Source organism: Lissotriton vulgaris, chromosome 9, assembly GCF_964263255.1.
Source record: "Lissotriton vulgaris chromosome 9, aLisVul1.2, whole genome shotgun sequence".
Lineage (NCBI taxonomy): Eukaryota > Metazoa > Chordata > Amphibia > Caudata > Salamandridae > Lissotriton > Lissotriton vulgaris.
Genome location: NC_141697.1, coordinates 832,370,130 through 832,384,409, shown reverse-complemented (window position 1 = coordinate 832,384,409; position 14,280 = coordinate 832,370,130). Strand labels below are relative to the sequence as shown.

Here is a 14,280-nt window from a genome sequence, read left to right as displayed (position 1 = left end):
TGCCATGTTATCCAAAAGATGGTGCGATTACGGATTTTGAGGAGTGAATTGTTCCAGATCGGTTGTTCATGGATGGAAAGGAGGGAGGGATAAGATGAAGATAGATAAGGTAGAAGGAGATTATGAGAATGAGAAATAACTGGTGTGCGAAGGCGAGCTAAGGAAGATGTAAAGGACAGAAATTCACGAAAAGTAAATGGAGAAATAAAGGAGGATTCCATACTCAACCAGACAGGAGGATAATTGATTGTCTCAAAGAAAAGGCTCGATGTTACTCTTTAAAATCAGGAAAACGTACTCCAGAGTGTGCTTTGTCCTTTCGCAAGGAGGCAAGAGCTATCCGAGGACCTTTACCGTTCCACTGAAATTTCAGTAATGAAGAATCAATCTTTATGAAGAAAGAAATTGGAATGTGCAAAGGGAGCATGGAAATAGTATAAAAAAGAAGGGGGGATAACATCATCTTTATAGAGTTAAGCCGGCCCCACCAAGACAGAAAAAGCGGATGCTAACGTGTAATAGCCGTGTCAATTTTCTTGGAAATATAATCGAAGTTTAGTTTAAGAGAATCAGCTAAAAGGGGAGCAAACCAAACTCCCAAGTATTTAATTTTAGATAGTTGCCATGAGAAACCTGTTTGAGAAAAAAGATGCTTCTGGCAGGGAGGATTCAAGGGCAAGATTTCACACTTATCGGCGTTTAAGCGATAACCAGAAACTGCAGAGAAGGAAGAGACCTGCTGAAGAAAGGAGGGAATAGAGGTAATAGGATCGGAACAGTAAAAAAGAATATCATCAGCATAAACCGAGAGTTTAACCTGATGAGAGCCAAATTGAAAACCAGAGATACTGTTATCCAGACGGATTTTAGTAAGGAAAGGTTCCAAGGCTAAAACAAAAAGTAAGGGGGATAAGGGGCAACCCTGTCGAACTGCCCTATGTAAAGAGAAATAGTCCGAGGCCATCCTGTTGACAAAATAGAGGCCTGAGGATCGGAATAAAGTAAAGAAATAATAGAGATGAATTTGGAAGGCATGCCGATCCAACGTAAAGCCTGAAACATAAAGTCCCACCCAATCCTATCAAGGGCTTTCTCCGCGTCTAAAGAGATAGCTGCGAAAGGAAGAGTCAGAGAGGAAGCCTTGCTAAGAATGTCAAGGAAGACACGGGCATTATCGGAGAAGAGACGTCCTTTGACAAAACCCGATTGCTCAGGACCAATTATATCCGGTAAGAGGGGATCCATGCGTTACGCTATTATCTTGGCAAGAATTTTATAATCAGTATTGACCAAGGATATTGGTCTGTAATTCTTGCATAAAGAGTGATCTTTATCCTCTTTGCGGATCAAGCAAATTAAAGCCTGTTGAAAAGAACCGCTTGAGGAACCCGCTCCAAGGAAGGTTTGAAATAAGAGTAAAAGTTTGGGAAGAAGAAGAGAGGCAAAGTGGCTGTAGAATTCAATAGAAAATCCACCAGGACCCGGAGTTTTACCGTGGCGTAGTTTAGAAACAGCATGGGAGATTTCAGAGAGTGAAATGTCCTGTTCCAGGGAGTGAAAATCAACATGAGAAACTGGAGGAGATGGAAGAGAATGAAAGTAAGAAAGGAGATCAGCAGGCTTCGGAACCTGTTCAGGAGTATAAAGATTATCGTAAAATTTGACAAACTCGGTGAGGATGTCTTTATCCTTAAATGAAGAAGTCTTAATAGACTCAATCTTTGTGCGTTCCTTTCGAATCTTTAAATAATTGGCCAGGAGTTTCCCCATTTAATTCTTATCTCCATAATATCTGGAGTTACATTTTAGCAAGATATTAGAGGCAGCGTCGGTTGTGAATTTGTTAAATGAGATTTTTGCTTCAATAAGTATTTTAAGGGAAGATTCAGATTTAGAAGCGTAATAGGCAAGTTCTAAAGCTTTAATATCAGCCAAGATTTTCTCCTACTTGGCCTCTCGGAGTTTCTTCCGCCGAGCCACAAAATTGATAATAAAACCCCTAGAGGCAGCTTTAAAAGAGTCCCAAACCATAACAAAAGGGGAATCAGGGGTGTGGTTTATTAGAAAAAATTCCTTGGCAACGGCTGTAAATTCGGTACAAAAAGTGGGTTCCAGAAGCAAAGCATTATTGAATCGCCATCTGCCAGAGTGGGGAGAAAATGGGAGTAGGTCAAGATCCACAAACACTGGAGCATGGTCGGAGAGCAGGATGGAACCAATTTCAGAGAGTATAGAGTGTTGGGACAGGGATTTACTAAGAAAGATATGGTCAATGCGGGATTGGTATTGATGAGGAGGGGAGAGAAAAAAGTATTCTATAATATCTGCATTACACAGTCTCCAAATATCTACTAAAGCATTGTTTTGAAAAGAATTTACAAATTGAGTGTGCATCCTAGAGAGAACAAATTTGACTTTTGAATGTCAGTCAAGGAAGGGATCAACAACCTGATTGAAATCTCCTCCGAGAAGTATTTAATCCCCAGAGCGGGAGGGCAGCTTAGTAGAGATAGAGGGCCAAAAGGACCTGTCGATCCCAGTAGGGGCATACACATTAAAAAGGGTGAGAGGAATATTATCTATGAGTAATGTAACAATAACCCAACGGCCATCAACATCACATTCATGAGCAATTGAGGAAAAGTTTAACTTTTTATGCAACAAAATTACAACACCATTCTTTCTGGTTGCCGTAGGAGAGCAAATAACATGACCCACCCAACAACGCTTGAGCTTTAGAACCTCTACCTCAGCGAGATGAGTCTCCTGAAGGAGGGCAACATCAGTCTTAAGTCTTGCTAAGTGTGAAAGAACCCTTTGCCTTTTAATGGGATTATTTAATCCCTTAACGTTCCATGTCGTTACACGGAACGGAACCGTTTAGAAAACAACTAACAGCAACATGCTTATTAATGCATAAGAAATAAACTGAAAAAATTGAGAAAAATGGAAACATAGTGATAAGGTGAAAAAGATGAGAGAAAAGAAAGAGAGGAAGGAAAGACGCAAGGAGAAAGAAGAAAAAACTGCTATAGAGATAATACTGAATCTGAGAAGAAAGAAAAGAAGAAATAAGAAGAGACCAGGGAGAGAGCGAGAGAGAGTTTAAGAATAAGAGAGAGAGAAAAAGGACAGAGACAAAAACGAACAAGGAGACAGTACAAGTCCGAAACGAACGACTGAAAGTCATACCTACGAAAACGGAAAAACCCAGAACAGGGATGGGGATGGTGGTGGCGGGAGATGACGACGACAACAACCAGAGCGGACATCAAACCTCTAGTACCATGAATTCAATGGGCAAGATAAGAAAACAGTAGGAGACATCAGGATGAAGATGAAGCGGGAAATATCTGAAGAAATGAGAGAAACATTAGGGGAAATGTAAGGGTCTAAAACGAAACATGAAGTAAATTGGAATGCACGATATATAAAACATTAGGGTGATAGACAACCATAATAGCAAACGGTAAGTAAAACAGATCAACAACGCCAAAGAAGAAAAAGCAGAACCACATTATAGCAAAATCAAGAAGATAACAGATAACAAAGCCGTTCAGCCAGGCCTGGAGGTGTCCATGACATCTGGACTCTACTGACGAAGGAAAGCTTGCAAGGCCGCAGGATCTTCGTACGTGGTTGTTCTGTCTTTATAAGTGACCTTGAGGAGACAAGGGTGTAAGAGACCATATCTGGCATTAAGGGCTCTAAGCTGCGGCCTTAGGTCCAAAAACCTTTTCCTCCGATCTGCAGTGGCCTTGGAGACATCCTGCGAAAGGTAAAGGCGGTGACCTTCCCACATGATTTGCTTCTTGAGCTTGGCGGCTGAAAGGACCTGCAAGAGGTCAGTGTACTGCAGGAACAGCATAATAACACCCCTAGGCTTGGTAGCAAGCTTGGGGCCGAGGCGGTGGGCTCGTTGAATGTTAATGGAGGATAAGGCCACAGCATCTAGGATCTTCGCAAGGAATGATTGGAAGAAGATGATAGGGTTAGACCCTCTGTAAGTTCTGGAAGACCATATAAGCGTAGGTTGTTCCTGCGATTCCTGTTTTCCAAGTCCTCTCTCTGATGTTTGAGTAGAAGGATCTCAGCTTCTATTGAAGGAATTCGGGAACAAGTAGATTGCAGAGAATCTGAGGAATGCTCTAAGTTCGTGACACGCGAGTCCAGAGATGACCACTTCTCCTGCATGGCCTGCATATTTTTTGTGGTGGCCTCCATAAATGGCTTGAAAGCACGCAGTTCCTCCAAAATGAAATCCATAGAGGAAGAAGAAGAGTTACTCCCAGGAAACGGCGGATCTTTCTTCAGATGTTTGGATGAAGTTAAGAAAGGTGACACCTTACCTCCATTTTGAGCCTTAGGGATGGCCCCATGGGCTGAATCAGACTTCGAGGGCCTGCCTTCCTCCATTTCCTGGATAGGAGAGTCGGAATCAGAACCAACAGGCAATTTCGGTATAGTGGTGAGCTTCAGATTGCGGAGTTTCCCCATAAAAGCCAGCAGGAACAGTTAAGTGGAGACAAGAAGTCAGTGGGGAGTAAGAAATCCTCTTGACATAGGAAAGCGCATGGAGAGCAATGACAAGTAAATTAATAAAGAAAGTTATAAAGGCTCAGCACTAATCCACGGTCAAAAGAGGGGAGAAACAGGCAGCACAATAAATAGGTATTAGACCAAGGAGAAAAATATCTCCGTCTGAGAAAACAAATTAAGTGAGCCATGGAGCAAATTGTAATGTGCTACAAGGACGTTATGCAGGAGAAGTAAAGCACCAGGATTGAGTCCGGTCAAGCATAGCATTTCAAGGGCTCGCAAAAGTATATTGTTAGTCTCTCAGGCAGGATCACATATGAGAGAAGCTGGGAGGAAGTGCGCAAGAAGCGTGACCTGACTTCTTAGGAGCAATCTCTGAAGTATAACTTCCTGACGATGTACATCAATGCATGGCACAGCAGAAGGTGGAGAAGTGTGGCTCACTGGTTAGAGGAGGCAGACCCTGATGCAGAGGTCAGACCCGGGACCAGGGTTCAATTCCCGACACGGCAGGGTCTTGAGCTCAAAATGTCCACGTACTTGATAATTCTCGCCTCAGTGCCTACTCGAATCATGGGTTCACACTCTGCAACTCTGGGCAATAGCTTGCTTAATCTCCACTATGGCCCTACCGCAATGGGATGCCTGGTCTTCACCTTGGGGATGCCCAGTAGGGGTTATCTCGCAGGGAAAGCCAGAACGGGTTCCCAAAGCAACGCTAAGAGACCTGTCGGTGATTTGGCGCTATATAAATCGAAATTAACATAACATAACATAACACAGACTGGAGAGTGCTGCAAGAGTACGGTTCATAGCCGTAGTGCACGGAGGCAGAGAGACTAAGACAGGCAATTCAATGAGGAGATGCGTAGTAACCGCAAAATGGCGACCAAAAGCAGCAAAGACGGGGCGTTGGAGAGAAAACGCCTTAAAATATAAGTCCAACACTCAGTGAGGCTCACCAGTAGTGGTCAGTGTGGTGGAAGTCCTCAGCTGGTCAGAGGAGCATTCGAAGAAGCATATGGGCCGGCCGCCTCCGTAATCCGCAGCCGGGGCACAAAATGGCGGCTGCAAGCTACGAGGACGGAACTCTCACACGGCCGTCGCAAATGTCTGCGAAACCGGAAACAATGAGGGTGCTAGGCTCTCCTCATGTTTCGGTCAACGGGGCAGGGTGCATTTAGTCTGAAGTCGTGAAGAATCTGCCCAAATTAAGTTATGGGCGAAGGTCGATGTCGGAGCTCTCGGTTCATGCCGCCATCTTGGCCGGCGTCCAAGCCACGCCCGGTTGTTGTTATTCTGACCCTGTGACTGGTGGCCATTTTGCATAGGCAGGCAGTGTGCTTTTGCCATAGGCCTGCATGTGCTCTTTCTTTACGACCATGCCTTCTTCCCGTTTGTGACTGTTTTTTTGCATGTGATTTGTCTTCTTTTATAAAGGAAAAATGTTGCACAGTTTAATATATTTCATCCATTTTTTAAATAAATTTGCTGTGTCCTTTTATTGCTCTATGTGGCCTAGTCTGCCAATAGAATGGGCCTTCCAGTCAGTAGGCCCAGCGCTATTCATGGGTGCATGAAAAACAACTGTTCCTGTGGTGTCTGTTGAATTAAAATATCATCTAGCCATGGAGGGCATTGGATTAAAAAATACAAAAAGTGTTTTTTGTGGTACATCTCGTTTTTTTCTGCAAACAGTGTATAGGTGGAGTAATGCCTTTGGAGGATGTGTGTTGTAAAAAAATTTAGAAATGTTGATTTTCAGTTTTTTCTTTGCTGAATTAAACAATGCTGTGTTCTCTCTGTCTATCTATTCCTCCAGTGTGTGTTTGCCATAGTCCATCATTTGCTTTTGTTCCCCATGCCATGCGGCGAGGGCCATTTTGTATGTTCAGTGTCCATAGGCCTACACGTGTTCATTATTTTCCAGGCTTCCAGTTACTTCTTGCCATGTTGCTGGCGGGCAGTTTGCATAGGCAGTCAGAGTGCTTTTTGCCATAAGCCTGTATGTGTTCTTTGCTTGTGGCCATGCCTTCTTGCAGGTTGTTGTTGTGACCAATGACCATGTGGCTGGTAGCCATATTGTGTAGCCAGCCAGTGAGTTTTTCCCTTAAGCCTGTGTGTGTTCTTTTCAGTTTGTTCCCAATGCCATCTTGCTTGCTGTTGCTTGTGACCATGTGGCTGTCGAACATTTTGTGTAGCCAGCCAGTGTACTTTTGCCATAGGCCTGCATGTCTGCTCTTTGATCCCAATGCCTTCTTGCTCACTATTCTTGTTGCTGACCATGTGGTAAATGACAGGCAGCCTTTTTGTCCGTCCAGCCAGTGTGGCCCTTTGCCATATGCTTGCATGGATTTTTTAGCAATGAGATAGCAGTTTAATAAATTATTATTATATCTTTGAGGATAACTTCACTTATTTATAATTTTATTTTAATTTTCTTCATTTTTAATTTTTAATATTATTTTTTTATTCAATTGTTAATCTTTAATATTTTGTATGTTCATTTTTTAGACTTAAAAAAAATACTATTTGTTAAAAAAAAACATCTGGGATCAATGAATCAACCTCATGTCTGCTATAGGTGCACAAGAGCATTCCTTGTGTAAGGATTATTCCATTTCCATTTGTCACCTGACCCTCCCTGAATACCACATCCCATGTGATGCACATAAATCAAAAGTTAAATCTGTATGTTGTTGTTGCTCTTTCTTATCCTTCATGAGTATACACCATGAAACTTTATGTTGCGGTGGTTTCCCCTTTTCCGAATGGATACTCTGTATTGTTAATTATTTATAAGAATAACCAGTGACCATACTAAATGACATTATATGTTTGTAATACTAATTGAACTGCAACAATGCCACGTTTCACTGTTGTTCTTCTTGCTTCTTTTCTTTACGGTGCACAAGAAACAACATCACCCACAGTACTGCCAGAGAGAAGGCCTGTGCATGACGTGACGTGTGGCCCACATATCACACAGACATCTCTTCAACTTGTGTAGCTAAGTGCAACTGCTAACTACCTGCTTCAAAATGAATGTAAATGTAAATGTAAATGTAGTTGAGCTTATATAGCGCACAGCTACCCGCAGTGGGTGTCCCGGCGCTTGCTTAGGGAACCCGTCCTGATATTCCCCTGTGTGATAGCCCCAGCGGGTATCCACAAGGTGAAAGTCAGGCATCCCGCCGCGAGGGGCAGGGGTGGAGATTAAGCAAGCTATTGCCCAGAGTCGCAGAGTGTGAACCCGTGAGTCGAGAAGGCACCGGCGCGAGAATTATCGAGTCCATGGAATTTTTAGCCCAAGACCCGCCGAGGCGGGGAATTGAACCCTGGTCCAGGACCGATCTCAGCTTCCGGGTCTGCCGCCTCTAACCCCTGAGCCACACTTCTTCAAAATGAACCCAGTGAAAGGTGCTACCAAGAAAGTGGCCAGAGAGAAAAAGAATGAGCTCACCACCACTGGTATGTCGACCAAAACCTTTGATGGGGGAAAGAAATTATGCCTGCCGCACCGGCCTATGGGAAGCAAGCTAGGAGCAGTACCCCTGCATCAGTGCACCCACGCCAACTTAGACCAGAGCCCATGTCTGTCACAGAGGCAGTCAGTCAATTGGCAATGCCGATGAGCAGCGATGTTGAAATGGACTATCTCTATTGCAAAGTAATACCCAATCATTGCAGGAAACTCAAAGAAGTGGACAGCAACAGCCACAACCACCAATAGTAGTTCATCCTAAAGTAGAAGCAATTTAGGAGATTGAGCTTCATTCTGAGGAAGTAGAGGAAGGTCCATTGTCTTCCAGATCTCCGGCTAGAAAAACGAAGCTTAGTGCATCATCTTCTTCCCCAAGCTACACTTCGGGATCTAGATACCACTTGGATCCCACCTCAGTCTGAGAGTGGGAATTGCCACAAGAGGCTAGGGAAAAGGAAGGTTACTGAAAGCCTTAGAGTTATGGGGGCAGATGGAAAGAGGAGGATGACTACAAGCACAGTCATCATTGATGGTATTCTAACACCTGTGGAGACCAACATCCCAACTTGCTTGGTGGGATCTGGAACCACAGATACCAGCACCACCACCACCACTGCCACTGCCAGCTGCCATATTTACAAAGTCCTGGCAGCGACCTACATCCACAACCACCTCAGAACAAGTAGATACTGCAGAGAGTCAAGTGTCAAAACGCCCACTTCCCGCTACTTCATCCAACATTGACAGTGGCATTAGAGTCAGAAAGTTGATCTGCCAAGATTAGGACAGGGTAAGCTTGGCAAAAACTATGAAGGAAGAACAGAAGAAGGAAGTGACACTTAAGTCTGGTTTTTTACCCCAAAACCTTTTTTGGGAAACCAAAAAGTATTCATGCAGCAACAGTGTTCTGGGGGGCAAGCTGGGGGCAGCGCCTCTGCATCAGAGTGCCCAACCCACCAATCCAAGCCCAAGCAGATGCGTGTGGAAGAGGTAGCAACCTAATGGTGGAAAGCAGTGATGCTGAGCCTGACCTATCTCAAAGTGGTACACAATCAACGCATGAGGGAACACAGCAGATAAGTGGTGAACAACAACAACCACAACCACCACCCGCAATAGTAGTTATTGTTCCTCCCGAAGTAGGGGCAGTTCAGGAAAGTAAGCCTCATGCAGAGGAAGAAGAAGAGGAAGCCACTAATGCAGGAGATCCATTGTCTTCCAAATCCCCACCAAGGAAAAGGAGGGTTAATCCATTGAGTTCTTTGCCGAGCATCCCTTCTGATGATCTAGATCTCACTTGGGAGCTACAACAACCTGAGCATGAGAGGGAGACACATCCCAAGACCAGGCTAGGGCAAAGGAATGTTCTAGAAAGCCTTACACTTATGGAGGTTGATGTAGAACAGCAGGATAATGATGATGATGACACAGTCATCACGAGCATCACTCCCGGCCCGAGGACATGGAGACCAACATTTTTACCCTATCCAGAATGGCTGCGACTAGGGATGTAGCACGCATACCTCCAACACAGGCAACACCAACACGACCTCCAGCTTCCATATTTACATTAGCAATGGGCCGGCAGCATCCTACATCCATCACAAACACCACCTCAGCAGAAGTAGGTAGTGGTACTGCTGCTCAGCCACAGAGTCAAATTCTACACACACCCTCCAGTTCATCTGGCATTGGAAGTAGCACCTCTAGCAGGAGACAAAAGTTAAGCTCCCCAGTGGGACTTCTTTACGGTTAGTGTAAAGGAGGAGAACATCGCTATATGCTCCATTTGTTATACCTCTGTTAGTCATTGTAAGCTTGGTACAAACTATGGTACCGGTGGCCAAATGACCCATTTGAAAAAACACCACACAATCAAGTGGGAGGAAGACTGCATTGCATAAAAAATGGAAACATTGATGTTGGTGGGGATAAACTAGTAGAAGGTCCACTCACGGTGCAAGAAGAAGAAGAGGGAGACCTTCTATCTGGTAGTGGTACACAAAGTAGCCCTGTCCCCAGCACTGCAGTAGTACAGCCCACATTCAGCATCAGCAACATCTCAGTGGCACAAGAGTAAGAGTCAGCCGGAGACACCAAGGAGTACTGCGATGCAAAGTGCTGCATCGAGCCGAACTGAAAGGAATACCACGCAGTGTACCATTCTTAGCATGTTTATTAGGCAGGAGGGACAGTATGAATGCAACCACCCAATAGCACGATTGTACAATGCGAAGCTGGCTAAAATGTTAGCACTAGACCTTCTCCCTTTATCTCTTGTTAAAGGGGTTGGTTTTCTGGAATTTGTGACAACCATCTGCCCAAAATGGAAGGTTCCCAGCCACTACTATTTTGCCAGGGTTGCTGTTCCAGCACTACATCACGACGTGCTGGAATTGCATGGAAAAACCTTATAGCAGAATGCTGTTCAGATTATCCACCTGACAACAGACATGTGGACCAGTTGCCAAGCCACTGATTACATGTGCATTACTGTACACTGGATCTCTTTTTTGGGAGTTAGAGAAAAGCTATCTGCAGGCGTTGACACTGCTGAGATTTTTAATGACACTCGCAGACATGGAACTGTAGCCATGTTTGCTATGGAGTAATCTCATAATGCTGCAAACATTTTGGCTGAGTTTAACAGCAAGGTCTTTGAATGGCTGCGACCAAGCAGGCTTAACATTGGTTTTGTTGCCACGGACAATGGCAGTAATGTAGTTAAGGCCATAAAAGATGGTGGATATGTCAGTGTCCCGTGTTTGGCACACTGCATTAACATTGTTGTTTAAGACTTTCTGAAAAATGAAAACAAAGTCAGCAACTTACTGACCACCTGCAGAAGAATATGCACAGATTTCAACCATTCTTTTAAAGCCCAGAAGCAGCTAAGGGTAATTCAATGTCAACATAAAATGGCAGTCAAAGCACGCGTCCAGAAGGTGCTAACACATTGAAACTCAACTTATTCCATGCTTGATCGTCTGTTTGAGCAGTACATACCGCTTAATGCTTATGTCATGACAAGACGATTAGGAGTTCCTACTGTAAAAGCCATGACCGTTGAGATGGGGCAATGGGACCTTGTTAAATGCCCGACAGAGATGCTACTTCCTTTTGAGGTTTTCACACACGCAGTCAGCAGGGAGGGCTGTACTATGGATCAAGCTATCCCATTGTTGTACATGCTAGAGCAACAGCTGAAGGAGGTGTCTGAAACATACGAAGGTGTGGAAGACAAAGAAGATGCATGTTATTTGGCGAACGCCTTAGCCGTCCGCTTATCTGAAAATACAAGGATTCAAAATAAGATTGTGTCATATCGACATTACATTACTGCCACAATTATGGATCCACGGTACAAATTATTTCTGAACAGTAATGCAGTAAATCCTTTTTCAGAAGTGGATGTTGCCAAGTACAAAACTTTAATAGTTGAGGAAGCCACTGATTTAGAAAATGAACGACTCTCAATTTGAGGCCTGCCAGTGCCACCCCAGGACAGGTCAAGTACTACAGGGCATCCAGAGTCAAGTTTTACTTCCAAGCATGAGAGCAGTGCGTTTGCTTCCCAGCAGTCATCAACACTACCAATAACATCAACAACAGCACCAACAGGGTCAGATTCATCAGACACAGCAAAATAAATGATAACTGATTGGTTTCTACGGAAAGGAATAGGTAAGTCCATTGCTGATGCAAAGTCAAAAGAGGACAAGCAAATCGGAGCACCCCTGAACATTGAGCGGATGGTCTAGGTCTATCAGGATGACACAACAGAGGTCTTCATGAAGCAAAGCCCATTGGTGTATTGGTATGGGAAAAGAAGCCAATGGCCAGTGCTCAGCAGGCTGGCGATAAAGTATCTGGCTAGCCCTGTCGCAAGTGTCTCTTCTGAGCGTGTTTTCAGTGCTGCAGGTGCCATTGTAATTGTGAAAAGGACCAGTCTCTCACCCAAAAGCGTGGAGAGGTTAACCATGATCAAAATGAATCAGCACTTCATACCACTGGAATACAAAATAAGTGAATCACAGCAGGAAGAGGAGAGCGACTCCGAAGACATAAGTAGTGGGTTACATGACCTACCTCTGTCCGAACCACCAGAGTTTGAGGACGAGCTTCTCTTCCCTGACAACTAGGCTTTCAAATTGTAACTTTCTTCCTTCCTTTATTTGTGTGTGTATCTGTATTTTTGGTTCAAATCAAACCACAACAAATCCATCACCACCGTCTCTTATTTTTATTTACCTATTGGAGTTGCACTTCTGTGCATTTAACTGTCCACTCCACTCCTCAAAGTCCTGCTCCATCTTCCTGACTCGCCCTAAATACATTTCCATCTTGCCAGACATTGGAAGGAGATTGTGAATAGTACAATATTGTAGCCTCTAACAGTCCCTTCATAACAAATTATCACTTTCAGAAGGCTCGGCATCTCTGATCTGACAGCCAAAGAGAAGAGCAAGACAGGTATATGATGAATAAATAATGATTAATGAATGATGCAATGCATTGCATTGGATGCTGTTAGAGGGGGAAGGGTCTCTGGGGGGACAGGTGTAAGTACTCCTGGCGACCCTGGGACCTCCCACCTCGCGGAACGTTACCAAGCACTAGAGTCAGGCCTCCGTGAGAGGAAGATCACAAATTTATGGTCATGCACACTGAGAAACCAGCCCACTACAAAGGGATACCACACCAAGGGAAGTATAGGTAACAAATTCTTTATATAAGGTTTTGCATCAGATCAGTAGCATATACAGTGGGGGTAGAGGTTAGCTTCTGTCTTCGGGGGTGGTTGTTCGTGGGTGGAAAGCTGTTCCCCTTTTGAGGTACTCACAGTTGTCTCCCGGCTCTCAATCCTTGAACTACAGGGTAAGGATGGGGGATTCCCAGTGGGGGGGAGATCTCACGCGTAAGGCTCACAATCCTCGAGCTGCGCGTGCGTGGATCTCTCCCGAGGACAATTGTCCAGGTCTCCGTAGTGTACAGGACCACGTCCTTCTTCCAGAGCACACAGTAAGGATGTGGTGAGTACCCTGGAGCGCGGCGTCTTTCAAGCGCTCCAGGGACGCGGCATTCGGTGGGTGCAACTAGGCATACAGCAGGGAGCACTCCTCTTACCCTGGAGTGCGACGTCCCTTAAGCGCTCCCCGGGGATGGTACGATCCGCAATGTAAAAGAGGCGTACAGTAATGCGTGCACTTCAAACCCTGGAGGGAGACGTCCCTCAAGCGCTCCCAGCAATGGGGCAATCTGCAATATCAAAGGGGCGTACAGTAGGGCGTGCGCTTTGCACCCTGGAGCGCGACGTCCCTCAAGCACTCCCAGGGAGGGTGCGATTGGCAATATCCGAGGCGTACAGCAGGGCGTACGCTTCGCCCCCTGGAGCGCGACGCCCCTCAAGCGCTCCCAGTGATGGTGCGATCGGCAATATCCAGAGGCGTACAGCAGGGTGTATGCTTCGCACCCTGGAGCGCGACGTCCCTCAAGCGCTCCCAGGGATGGTGCGATCTGTGATGTCAAGGATGCTTACGATGTTCCGCACAGCACGAAGCTCGAGCCGCGACCACGTCTGAAGGGCTCGAGTCTGGGGTGCCAGGCGTGCTCCTCACGGGGACGAGTGCATTCAAGGGAGCCGCGATTCAATCTGCTGGGCTCCTCGATCTCTCGTGGGTGGGCACAGTTTTCCTTTTCTCCGATGGCCGCGGCCACGTCAGCAGGCTTTCTTCTTCGATCCAACTTCCCTTTTCCCGCTTCTCTTGCTGACCTTATCTCCCCTCGCTCCTCCCTTCTCAAGTTTACGCCCCCCCCAGATGGCCCTGCGGGGTCCCGGGCTAAGGTGCTTGGCCTCTAGCCATTTGGTTGTTGTGCTTTGAAGTCTAGAGGTGGAAGAGGCTCTCAGCTGCCCAGTCGGGATCGGCCCGTCCTGGCGGGGAGGCGTTATTGAAACTCCTCTGCCCCATCCTTCTGGTCAAAGGCTCTCTTCTCATGGCTGGCCAGGGGGTGATGGGAGCTCTGGTTTCTCAGTGGTTGGGGCTCTCGGGGGGGAAAGGTGGGGGCTGTACATGGGGTGGTTAACGCTATTGGGGGACAATGACAGGATTGTGCTGGTGGGGGGCCCCACTCGGGTGCATGCAGGGCCATGCCGAGGAGGTCAGGTCTAACAGATGCTTGTTGACTCTGAGCGAATGTGCATGAAGTAGAACTATAATAGTAGTTCAAGAGAACAAAATAAAAGTGACTCAAGTGAC

General features: G+C 45.6%; 1 pseudogene; it reads left to right on the top strand.

Moving 5' to 3' along the window:
• Nucleotides 1–10,998: 10,998 nt before the first annotated feature.
• Nucleotides 10,999–12,165, top strand: LOC147692326 (zinc finger BED domain-containing protein 6-like; annotated as a pseudogene).
• The last annotated feature ends 2,115 nt before the right edge of the window (nucleotides 12,166–14,280 follow it).